Genomic DNA, 11720 nt, shown 5'->3' on the forward strand with positions numbered 1-11720 from the left:
TTACTGGCTATGTTAGCTGATTTTCAAAGGTTTTTTTTTTTTTAATTGTAATTGAACTAATGATAGCCGTTTCTAAAAGCTAGATATCATCTTCTCCACTCCCACACAACCCCCTGATGCCTGGACAATTAGGGTCTTATTTACAAAACTGCTGAGCACTTCCAATTGTCATATTTTAGGCTCTAAGTAGTTGCTAATTCTACATACTCCTTTGAAAATCATTTTTTAAAAAAGGTGAAATGGCTTATTTTGACATGTACAGTAGCAGAAAGGGGACTATGGTTTCTAAATAAATCTTGCAAAGCCATACAGAAGGGTAACAATTCTTACTGCTTTATTGCAGTGCAAAAGCATAAGCAGCTTGCATATGTGGTGTACCAGTATGCCACTTGTTAATAAGCAAAGACATGAATCATAAATATTCGGCTGTTTGATCACCAGGTTTTTAATTAATGTTTTGATGATCTCCAATAAGAATAAAAGTCAGAACAATAGATATTGAGTAGATGCGACAGAGAAAAGATGCAATGATTTTCTGTGTTACCTGATTTATATGACAGATAAAATATCAACTCATCCTGCTTCAGACACAGAAAGAGAGAGAGAGAGATGTATATTTTCTTTTTTTATATATCTTCTTGTAAAAAAAAAAAGAGTCACTTAATTCAAAAGTGTATCTAAAATGTTCCCAAAGGACAGTGATGCAGGCAAAATAATCAAAGTTTAGAATGGTGTAATAAAGGTTTGTGCCCAGATTCTAAATGAAGTAGCTGTTCCAGCGCTTGACTATGCAATACCTAGTTTTCTTGAATAAATCAGATTCTGTTCTCTAGGCTGGTGTCGATCTTTCACTTGTGTTCTTTGGGCCAGAGCTGCTTCTGGTGTAAATTGGCATAGTTCAGTTAAAGTTAAGGGAGCTATGCAGATTTACTGTAGCTGAGAATCTGGTCCAACAGATCTAGCCCTGTGACATCATCAAGCTCTTGCAAACTTGCACTGAAGAGCAATGGTGCTACTCTTGCAAACTCGCTCCCCACCCCCATAGCTGCCACAGGCATTTTTGAAATCTTTTCATACATGCAGCAACCTGTTATTTACCAAATAAATAAATGAAATAAATAAAACAAGGAGAGAGTGCACCCTGTGAAAAAGAGAGCACAGACCTTCCACTAGAGAAAGTGGTAACTTTTCATCTCTATTTGCACTCACTGGTCCCAACATGATTGTGTGTCAGCATAATTCATATTAGAGTGCATGTTCTATTACCCAGTTTCTACAAATGCCTCATTTTACATATCTCTCTGCTGAAGGAGATGGTCAGCTTGAGGGAAGGAGGGTAGTCCAGGCATGACAGATTGTAGAGACAGAGTTTCCTTTTGAAGAAATGAACCCATAACTTCATGGTTAATCTCACTAACAGGGTGTCAGAATCTCTCAGGGTGAGAGAACCAAAGGCCCCTACAGCCCAAAATATTGAGGCTTGAGTCCCCAAGTATCACCTCATCACCCACTGACTTGGATAGAATGGAGGAAGCTTAGTTCCTCAGCACTTTACAGAATCAGGCCCGCTGTGCTGTTAAAAAAAATAAAGGGCAGGAAAAATGTGTCACCTATAGAGCCTGCTTCCATTGAAATCAATGGTAAAATGTCCACCGGCTTCAGTGTAGAGCAGGATTAAGACTGTCAGAAGTCAACAGGAGGTTTGCCAATTGAGTGCAGTGGGAACAGGATCAGGCCCCAGCCCCTAGTATTTGCTAATGTATTTTATGTCACAAAATGGATTTATTTATTTATAAAGAAAGAGAAAAAAATCTTGGTGCTGGAAATATCCATGTTTCCCCCAAGTGGAATTTGATAGTAGTGCTGGACTCACACTGCAGGAACCACCCCACCTCCGCCCCACTACGTAACTTCATTTAATAATCCTGATTTGGACAGTGCAATTCAACAGCTTCAGAGGAACCCAGTGCTAATGCATTGATTTCACTTTAACAGAATTTTGTTGTCAATGGACAGGGCTTGGCACAGTGCAGGCTTCAGTCTTAACCCATCTGAAGTCTCTGTTCATTTCCAGTTGAGCTCCGTTCATTTCCAGTTGAATAGGTTAAGCAAAGACAGACCTCACTGTTCTCAATTCACTTTATGATCCTCCCATCATAAAAAATAATATCAGCACCTCACTTTTCACATCAGGACTACATTTGAGCTGCTATTCCCTATGCCCATGAGTAAATCCTGTAAAAGCTGCCCCGTTGTACTGTCGCTATTTTTCCTTGTGGATGATTGATTGATGGATGAGTGCTGACACTTCAATGAAGTTATTTCGACTGCCATCTCAATCCGATGATGTGAGGGGTATATTTTCTGTCCATGCCTCATTACTTCAGAATGACATTCCTGGAACTTCATTTACTTTTTCCCTCCTTCCCTGAAGCGCCATATTTTTTCCCATCTACGTTATGCATGTCATAAAAAAAGCAATTTGCTATTATATGTGGCATAAGGGCAACACATTTCCTAGGAGGTAAATAACAAGGTCCCCGCCTCCTGATGTTGAGTTTAGGGATCATGTCAAAATTTCCCAAGCAATTCCAACATAGCCCACCTTGCATTGGAAATAAGCAATATAATAAATATATTTAGATTCATTTTTCCATGGCTAAATTTTTATTTTATCATTGATCATCTAAATAAAATAATTAAAAAGCAAAGCCCCAAACCCTCTTGAGTTTGAAAAAGATCCACATCTCAATTTTGTGCCTAGCATACTTTTAATCTTTCATCTATAACTGAGTAGCAGTTTACATCTTGATCCAGACTTATTTGTCTTTTGAGAATAAGGAAATTCATTCTTTAAATGCAGTGATGAATTTATCTATTATAGGTTGCTTTAGTTGTATGGCAAATGCTCAGCTAGAGTAAACAGAGCTGCGCCTGATGAGCTTGATTTTCCATACAGTGCACTAGGTAATGTGAGGTTTGTAATATTAAAACGTCCTGGAAGCTTTTCTGAGTTGACTTAGAACCTGATTTTAATCTGTGTAATACTGTATTCCCGTTAATAATAATGTATAATTAAGACATCCGTTAAAAATCCATAACGTTAATTTAATGGAGAAAATCTAATACAGTTCTATTGGAATTTTTACGTTAAATTAACTTTAACGGGCTTTTAATGGATGTCTTAATTAGATCTCATTATTATCATGAATATTCCACAAATTAAAATTGGGACCTCTAAGTTTTAATGAAAAAAGTTACAGGAACAAATTTTAAATTGAAGCCCTCCCCTCCTACCCCACTGGGTTTCAGCTGATTTTAAAAGTAAGCTGTGCTTTGTGTAGTAATAGACAGGATGAAGGCCAGATTCTGATCTCATTTGCAATAGCACAAATCCAAAGTAACCCCATTGACAGTAATGGAGAGAAATTTGGTTCTTATTATATATATATATATATATATATATATATTATAATACTCAATGATCTAACAATAGTGCTTTTGTTTAAAAATCACTCCATTGCATATGTCTTGTCATATGCACTAATGGAGACTTAAATATATATATATATCTGAGGAATAAAACAAACTGAAAATAATCCATTTTAAACAAATCTTTGGCAGCAACTTGGTTAAGCATAATTATTTGAACAACTTGCACAGAAGATTAACATTGTTCAGAGTTTTTTTGGCTCAGAATCTATTTTAACTTAATAATTCTTCTACTTACTGTGATGTATTGATCCCTAGTGCAATGACTGGATTGAGCAACCCAGGTGCAACAGTAATAGCTGCACTGAATAGAAACATTTCCTTTAGACAAACTATCCCAAAGGGGTTATAAATAGGAAATGGACATTACCATGAAAAGCAAAGCTTCCAGTGTGACGGCATCTTGTGTAGCACACTTGGACATTAAACTATGAAGAAGCATACTTTTTTCTTTTCCTGTCAAGTGTTACAAATTGATGAAATAAGTACATCAGTGTTCTCAGTCATTATCTTACTTCAGTGGCACTTTGTTTTAGTGACAGCAAAAAGGGACAGTGGAGACTAGACAGCCCCAGTGCAGTTTATCAATGAAAATCTAATATCGTCCATAAGCAGGGGAGTGGAAATCAATACTTCATTACCAAATTGTTAGTGAGGATGAAGAAGAATAGCTGGAGTGTTTTTGGCAGTCTTCTTGGTCCGGGTTGTCGGGAGTTCAATGTCAGGAGTGGAGTGACACGTGGAGACGGGCTCAGTGCAGGAAGCCTGGGCTGGAGAGCTGGAACTAAGGCATTTGTCCTGTAATCAGAATAATAATAATAATAATAATATATATGTATATATTGTTATACTTAAAATCATCAATTAGGTTTTATCAAATATATATTTTTCTCAATAATTTCCCAGCTTCAGTTTCTGTGACATCCCAGAACAAGTCAGAGGCTCTCAGAAGCCAGAGATTGACCAAAAAAAGAAAAAAAAGAAAATTAAATCCATTTGTGTCCTGGGATAAGCGTCTGTAGCTCCAAGTGAAGTTGAGTTGTTGCAGCTGCTTATGCCATATCTGAATCTGGCCCACCAAGTCCATCACCCTGCATGTCCCAAACATATACTAGGCTTGCCATTCTCTAGCAATGAGCATTACTTGTTTGGTACAATGAACCTTGTGTTACTCTGATCAAAGGGATGTTGTAAGATCCAGGCTGCATGGATATTTTGGTATCTGTTCACATTGCCTCTAAACTTGGAGGCCACCATCATGTTATTTCTGGTCATTCCTGGAAATAATGTTCCCGTCCCACAGCCCAGCTCTCTGCTACTAAAACTGTGGCTCTTCCGTGAAAAATTCTGCCATCCCACAGCCACTGAACATGCCAAGTGGCTTATTTTGTGATGTGACTTCTAGATGTGATGTGACTTTTACCTAATTTTAAGTTGTGGGCTTAAAAGTTTAATTCAAATTTGAGTGCTTTTTGGTTTAGGTCCTGGGAGCAAGAGACTGAGAAAAACAGACAAAAAACACACAGTGGAAAAATAAGATGAAAAATGGAACAGAGACATAAACAGAGTGAAATCCAATACAGAAAGAGGGTGAAAAAAGGATCAGCAAGGGCCAGAGAGAGAAATGTGTTTATGACAAAAATACAGACTATTCAAGGCTCATGTACTCTGCAGCAAGGAGGATGAAATTATGTGGAATTGTCCCTTAATCTGGCTCAGCAGACTGCAGAACCAATGGTAGTTTCATTTAAATTAAAAATAATGTGAGATTTTTCAATAAATTCAATACGAAAATGAAAACTACGAACAGTAGAGTAGATTCCATGTTATTTATTTTGATATTCAGTTTGCTATACAACCTCCCGATGTTTGCAGATGGATGCAGAGTTTTGCACTGACCATGCACCACTGTAATGGAGAAGATGGTAGAAGAGAAGCTGGAGATTGTCACAGTGGGGAGGGCACCCAAGCTTTCAGGACCCAAGAATGCACAATTGGCAGTCAGATGGTGGGTAAGTACAGTAGCTGCATATTTCCACTAAAATGGTAAATGCCATCGTTAACAATGACATTTTAAAATGTTGTCTTTACATTTCAGAGTCAACACTCCACTGAGATGAATGGGGTGATTCACGCCATGCAGGGCTGATGCTTCAGGTGGCTTTCTGACTGAAGGACAACACTGCCTCACTTTACACCTCCTTCACATTTTCAAGGTTTTCTTCACAGACAAGAGGGCTAAAAACAAAATTATTAAAAAATGAAAGCTTAGGGTATGGTTACACTATGAGTGCTACAGTGGCATAGCTGTAGCTATGCTGTTGTAGCATTGTAGTGTAGACACTTTCTGAAGTAATGGAAGGGGTCTTTCCATCACTGCAGTAAATCCACCCGCTCCAGGCAACAGCTAGGTTGACAGAAGAATTCTTTTGTCAACTTAGTGGTTTCTACAGTGGGGTTTAGGTTGGCTTAACTGCATCTCACAAGGCTGTGAATTTTTCATACTCCAGAGCAACATCGCTAGTTTTAGATGTGGCCAGGCCTTAGATTCTGCAGTAAGGAAGAAGTGGATTCTGTGGCAAATTTTACAGTTGCAGAATCACTGCACACAAAGGATCCTGAGTATGTATGCTGCACACAGACCGCACCAACTTGTGCATCAAGCTTTTTCTAAACCTAACCCAGAATGAAACTCATCTGTGGCACTCTTGCCGTTTGTTAGGGCTGTGTTCAGGAAGTCTACATACTCCATACAAGCTGAGAAGGCAGTCTCTGGATTGGCCCCATACTGGCCAGAGAATATTGCTTTCAAGGCAGGCTGGGGCAGGACTTTGGGAATTTAGTCAGTTTTGTCTGAATCCCCATGCAGTGCAGACGTGATGTATAAAGGTAATTGTTTACGTATTTCAGTATCAAGTCTCAGAGAGAAACAGAGTGTCATTAGAGAGCATGAGCATAATAGGTTGGTTTTCAAATGGTATTCGTTAGGAAAGCTATGTTGCTGCCTGGGCATTTATTGTAGTGTGGCTCAACTTTCATTATCAAGAAAGGTAAAGTATATAACTTTAATTATGATCAAAAAATTCCTTTGGTGCTGTTCATTATGCTGGTCTTGTGCAGCATATGTGAAGCATTAGATGCAAAGACATTGAAACTTTGCTTTTATTTAACATTAATTATCAAGCCATCAACAGATATAAAAGTTATATCTATTTTAATGCAGATGTGTCAGGACTCAAAATTCCTTCCCATAAGCACCTTCCCACTCATACAGCAAACACTCTCCCTCTCATTTGAATCCCACCATAAAACTTCTGTGAAGCCTTTTGAAGAGCAGTTCTTCGGTGTGTCTGCAATTTGAGATTGGACAGTTAACCATTTGTCAACAGCTAAAGGACGTGTCTGTGTACGTGTATGGAATCAGAACTGCTCAACTGTGCATCATAGGCCCTACACTGCCCTCAGTTCCATGCACGAGGCACTGCACTTTATCTGCCTTCTCTCTCATCTCAATCAAAGGTTATACTAATTGCACTGCAGTTTACATCCAGTTGGTATGATAGAATGTGTTGCCTATGCTTTTCACATCAAACCTTTTCCATGGAGATTTATATCACAAATGGTTTGTCAGAACCTATGGAAGAACTATGGCCCTCAAGACCCAATAGGACAGGGGTTCTAAAACTAGGGGTCGGGACCCCACAGGGGGTCGTGAGGTTATTACATGGAGGGTCATGGGCTGACAGCCTCCACCCCAAACCCTGCTTTGCATCCAGCATTTATAATGGTGTTAAATGTACAAAAAAGTGTTTTTAATTTATAAGGAGGGGGTCACACTCAGAGGTTTGTTTTGTGAAAGGGGTCACCAGTACAAAAGTTTGAGAACTACTGCAATAGGATGATGGCAGACTCATCTGTTTACTGTTTTTCCCTACAGTTTCAGGCCTTTTAAAAAATAGTTTTACCAATTCTTTATCAGTTGGATAATAATAATAATAACAATAATTAATAAATAATATAATTAATTAAAAATGATAATGCTTAGCTCTTATAGGACCTGATCTGCCCATTGAAGTCCATGAAAGACATTGACTTCCATGAGTTTTGGATCAGACCCATATAGTGCTAAAACAGTTGGATATAAGATGCTAATTCGCAGCAGTACAGAAAGACACAGGCAATTGCTATGGGGTTAGCAAACATTATTTCTAGATGTCATTTTTTACCTATTTTTGTTACACTTTTATGGCAGCAGAAAATCTGTTCCTTAAAGAATAAATGTTCATATGTACAATATCCAACTAGTAAGAAAGAAAGATCTGGGTGAATTTTGCTTGATATAAGACTCTTTTGACAACTAATGATAATATTACAGACTCTAAATGCTGTATGGTTATCCATAATTATAACTGAAGGTATGTCAATCTAAATATGCTACTTTAAATTATTTATGCTGATTATACAAAGCATTTCTTCTATCTAAGTTTTGTCTACATATCCATAGTAAAGCCTAATAGCAGGAGTAGCCTTACGGAAGGGCATTTAATAGCACACTACAGTTTCATAGAACATGTTTTAGTTTACAAAACAGAAATTCCTGTATGATGAGCAAAGATGGTTATGGCTTAAATATAATTATTATTAATGCAATATTTTGTAATAATATTTTACATTCATTTAATATATGTTCCAACTCCCACTGAAATCAATGCAGAGACTCTCAATGATTTCATTTATCAGAGGGGTAGCCATGTTAGTCTGGATCTGTAAAAGCAGCAAAGAAAGAGTCCTGTGGCAGCTTATAGACTAACAGACGTTTTGGAGCATGAGCTTTCATAGGTGAATACCCACTTCGTCTGATGCATCACCCATGAAAGCTCATGCTCCAAAACGTCTGTTAGTCTATAAGGTGCCACAGGACTTTTTGCTGCTTTTATTGATTTCATTGAGATCAGATCCATATTGCACTTCCTCTTAAGTTTCCTATAGTGTTTCTGAACTACATTACATACATGTTGGAAGTGGCCATCAACTACTCTATAACACCCCAAGGAGAATATGAGGAGAGGTGAGATTTTGGTGAAGGATATCAGGGCAACTCACCACTGATCTTTAATCTCTATGCAGAGCAGACAGGGCCTTGAATATTAAATCTTTGTGATATCACACACACAGGGCCTTGGATATTAAATCTTTGTGACCACACACACACACATACATACACACACAATGGGAGATGCACTTGGCATTGTTTATTTAAAAAATTGTTTGCTGCCCATGATATAACTATCGGAATGAGTGACAACACAAAGGAGGAAAAATTTGTTCTACAGTCCAGAAGATATTGAAATGCTTCAGTCTGTATGCAAAGGACACTATGGTCAACAAACATGTGGGGGATTTTGAGTTCTTGTTGATTGGGATTAAGGAAGCTACATTTGGAAGATACTTGAAGGACATTAAATTTGTATCCATTTGAGAAGAATCTTTCTAGAAAACACAGTTTAAGAGACTGAAGTCCAGAGGATTTCACTACCAAGATCATCACAATTATCACAATCTCTCTGTTAAAGTCAATGGAGTTATGCTGATTTACACTGGCTAAGGGTCTGGCCCATTAATTGCAAACATAAATAATCTCCTTGAAACGTATTACACTGAATTTTTTCTCTTCTGTTTTCTGAGTTTCTCTTGTTCTGATTTCTGTGGAAGCTTTGCTATAGAGTTCCCCACTTTGACTCTGATTCAACAAAGCTCTTACATGTATGCATAAGTACTTTACCGAATGGGGGCATTTGTGACCAGACAATACAAGCTTGCAGAAGCCGTTCAGTTCTTTGTCAGCTTCTGGACAGGAAGAGGCTGGAGCATTGGACAGGGAGAGTCAGACGGCCTGAGCCTGTTGTGAATGGTTTTGGGCAAATCACATCCCCTTTCTGTGCCTCTGTTTCTCTTCCCACCCTTTGTCTGACCTGTCTGTTTAGACTGCAAGTTTTTGGGAATAGAGACTGTCTCTTACTATGTGTGTGTACAATGCCTAGTACAATGCCAAGTCCTGGGGTGAAATCAGAAGTCAGTGGAAGTTTTGCCATTGAATTCAAAGGGGCCAGGATTTCACTCCTGATTTCATCTGGGGCCTTTAGGTGCCACTAGAATATAAAGGCTAGTTAACAAATAAATAAAAATACACCTGACATCTAACAGGCACAGGCAAAGAAATACAGTGACATTTGACTAGTCCCCTCTAATCACATGTACACAGGAAAGAAACACACAGGTATGTGGAAGGATGGCAAGCTTGAAAAGAAAAAGGCAACATAATTTAATTTGTTGTTGTTTCCATAAATAAGGCATAGTCACCAATTTTGTGGTATATTTGAGAGCACATGTTATTGAAAGCATGTTCCTAAAGACAAAAAAATGTGTCTTTTTGGCTAGTTGCTGCATTTTCTAAAAAATTAAATTGTTCATTGTACAGGGCACCATCTGCCCTCTCTGGAAGATACTTTGTTGCTGGCAGCTGTATTGAAAAGGTGGACGACAAAGTTGACTTCTGGTTTCTTTTCAAATAGCAACTGTCAATACAGGTCACAGGCAAATTGTGACCTTTTCTGGGTGCTTTAGTTTAGACCTCATACTCCAGTGTAAGTGTTGTTATTAGTCTAGTGGGTTATACAGTAAAAATAAAAAGTCTGCACCAAAAGGTTCATGAGACACTGGGTGCCTTTAGGCACTCAGATATGACAGTGATAGGGGACATAGACAGATAGAAAAGTGAAATTTGAGGTAAATGTAGATTTCTTTGCTGATCTTCTCCTCTGACCAGGATGTGTGGGAACAGTGGAAAGGAACGGTGATAAGTTTTAACAAAGGGTATATCGATACTGTGTGGAAAAACCCGTGGCATCAAGTCTCAGAGCCTGGGTGCATTGACTTGGCTCATGGGGCTCGGGCTGTGGGTTTAAAAATACCAGTGTAGATGTTCAGCCTTGAGGTGGAGCTGGGGATCCGAGATCCTCCCTCCTCACCAGGTTCCAGAGCCAGGACTCTGGCCCGAACAGGAACGTTTCCACTGCTATTTTTTGTCCCACAGCCTGAGCTCCACAAACCGCAGTCGACTGATCCAGAATCTGAGACTTAGTACATTGTAAACATACCCTCAAATTATTAGAACAATATTCTCCCTCTTTCCTGTCACCCACACCTTGCTGCGAAAGGTTCTTCATAGTTTCAAGTTAGCTCACAATAGCTCAGAATGAACACCACACAGATATTTCTCTGAAAAAGCAGACAATGTCAGAGCTGTGAAAAAACTCTGGGAGTTTGTGTCACAAAAATTTAGCATAAATGTTTAAAAAAAAGTTTTGTGAAATTTTGTAAGTTGCACATAAGATCAAATTCTAGCTAATTTTCTTCTGATGATTTTCACATCTTCTGCAATGACAGCTACTGCTGCTATCACAGTAAAATATGAAAATAGACTGAGCCAATTATAACACCTCTGAAAATCAGCAGAAATTTTGTATATGAAAGGATTTGTTTAAGTTCAGAGAAAATGAGTTTGCCATGAAGTTTGTGAATTCCAGTCAGTTTAAATCATTTGTTTCAGTATCTTTCTCACATGCATCCTACGAAGTGGGTATTCACCCACGAAAGCTTATGCTCCAGTACGTCTTTTAGTCTATAAGGTGCCACAGGACTCTGTCGCTTTTCCTAAAATGTTTCATTGTAACAGAATGAGAAGGTCTTTTCAAAACAGAAAACTCTTTCTTATGGGAAATACTTGCAAAACTACATTGTTGAGAAATTGCTATTTTAGGGTTTTGGTTTTTGGCCTTTTGCAAATCCAACCAAAATCTGAAATGTGCACGTTTCACTTTTGAAATGAAACTTTTCACTCAGTTCTATGTATAGTCCCCTCACACTGACTCCCATAGCTGGTATTCCCAGCCCATTCAAACTACTCAGGCCAAGTCTACACTACGGGATAATATCGAATTAGCTAAAATTGGTTTTATAAAACTGATAGTATAAATTCGATTTCATGCGGCCACACTAGGCACAGTAATTTGGCATTGTACATCCATGGTCCGAGGCTAACGTCAATTTCTGAAGCGTTGCATTGTGTGTAGCTCTTCCGTAGCTATCCCATAGTTCCCGCAGTCTCCCCCGCCCCTTGGAATTCTGGGTTGAATCATTATTGTCGCGGGTGGTTCTGGGTAAATGTC

The 11720-nt window shown here is 38.5% G+C and overlaps 1 protein-coding gene across 1 annotated transcript in view; it reads right to left on the reverse strand.

The window, feature by feature from the left end:
- Positions 1 to 2409: 2409 nt before the first annotated feature.
- TSHZ2 (teashirt zinc finger homeobox 2) overlaps positions 2410 to 11720 on the reverse strand; it is a 268268-nt gene continuing 258957 nt past the window's right edge. The window contains exon 3 of the mRNA XM_032774703.2: positions 2410 to 4290. The gene's annotated coding sequence lies outside the window, so the exon portion shown is untranslated. The remainder of the gene's footprint in view (positions 4291 to 11720) is intronic.

The sequence above is a fragment of the Chelonoidis abingdonii genome, chromosome 14 (genome assembly GCF_003597395.2).
Source record: "Chelonoidis abingdonii isolate Lonesome George chromosome 14, CheloAbing_2.0, whole genome shotgun sequence".
In the NCBI taxonomy this organism is placed as follows: Eukaryota; Metazoa; Chordata; order Testudines; family Testudinidae; genus Chelonoidis; species Chelonoidis abingdonii.